The sequence below is a fragment of the Gavialis gangeticus genome, unplaced genomic scaffold (genome assembly GCF_001723915.1).
Source record: "Gavialis gangeticus isolate Ggan-Ray unplaced genomic scaffold, GavGan_comp1, whole genome shotgun sequence".
Taxonomy (NCBI): domain Eukaryota; kingdom Metazoa; phylum Chordata; order Crocodylia; family Gavialidae; genus Gavialis; species Gavialis gangeticus.
The window spans coordinates 47,318,121-47,319,239 of record NW_017728993.1 but is presented as its reverse complement, the minus strand read 5'-3'; the positions used below and the strand labels follow the sequence as shown (position 1 = coordinate 47,319,239).

The 1,119-nt window shown below is 54.3% G+C and overlaps 1 protein-coding gene across 1 annotated transcript in view; it reads right to left on the bottom strand.

Annotated features, from left to right (window-relative positions):
• SLC30A7 (solute carrier family 30 member 7) overlaps window positions 1–1,119 on the bottom strand; it is a gene marked incomplete at its 5' end in the record, with an annotated part of 64,544 nt that overhangs the window by 50,285 nt on the left and 13,140 nt on the right. The gene's annotated exons all lie outside the window — the stretch shown is intronic.

The window sequence follows — 1,119 nt, the reverse complement described above, 5'->3', positions numbered from 1 at the left end:
AGCCTTGGTGCTCACCAGATGCTCCTGGGTGGGTGGGGGGGATGATCCCCACTGCTCCATGCTGCATGGGGGGGCTCTGCATGAGCTCCCTCAACCCCTCCCTGCTCCCCCAGCCCCCCCACAGCTGCACCGCCTGCTGGGGCTCTGCCTCTTTAAGAAAAAATAAAGCAGAGAAAAGCCCCAGGACTCATAGGTCCTGGTGCAGCCTCATGGCTTCCGGGGCTTATGCAGAGCCCCCCACGTGGCAGGGGGCAGTGGGGACCCCCCTGCCGGCAGGAGCGGTGAGTCCTGGTGTTTCTTCAGGATTCTTTTTTTTCTTAAAGGGCTAGAGCTAGCACCTGTGAGGGGGCTGGGGGGGATTGTGCAGAGCCCCCCATGCAGCATGGGGCAGTGGAGGACAGCAGGGATTGGCCCCTGCCCGCCAGCACCTGCTGAACCAGGGCTTTTTTTCTCACAAGTGTTGGGAGGTGGGGCAGGCGGGGCGGCCATCGCTGGGCCGGAAGACGGGTGGGGGATGGGCCTGGCCTGGCTGATTCAGAGATTCGGACATTCACCTGCTGCCAAACTGCCGAATCAGGTTCAGCCGAATCGAACCAGGACAGTGATCTGAATCACCAAATTGAATCATTGTCCCCCAAAACCAGCCAAATCCAAAGCGAGCACTAGCTGCTTCACACAGACTTAATACTTACTGTCAAAATTTAAACAGATTTTCATTAAAACATTTATTTCCATTGGACCCAAAATGTCCATTTCAATCTTTGTTTCAATTATACATCCACAAGACATACTGGAATAATTAACTGCAGAAGATTCAGACTTTTCCATTTCTTAACAACTCAGGACAATATGAAATGTGCAATTTCAGTTTCCAGTGGGAGATTTTGTTCTCTAGTTAGCTCTTCTTGTAAAAAATATTATCAAGTTACCATATTATGTACTTTCAGAGTACGGGGGGGGGAGATGGTTACAGCGGGGCCAGACTAGGAGTGCCTGGGAGGTGGGGTAGAGTAGAACCAGACCCAGAGTGGCGGGGGGGGGCAGGGCTGGACCTGGAGGGCAGGTGGGGATGGGGTGGAAGACGAGCAATGCCAGATCCAGAGCGGCAGGGGGGGGGGG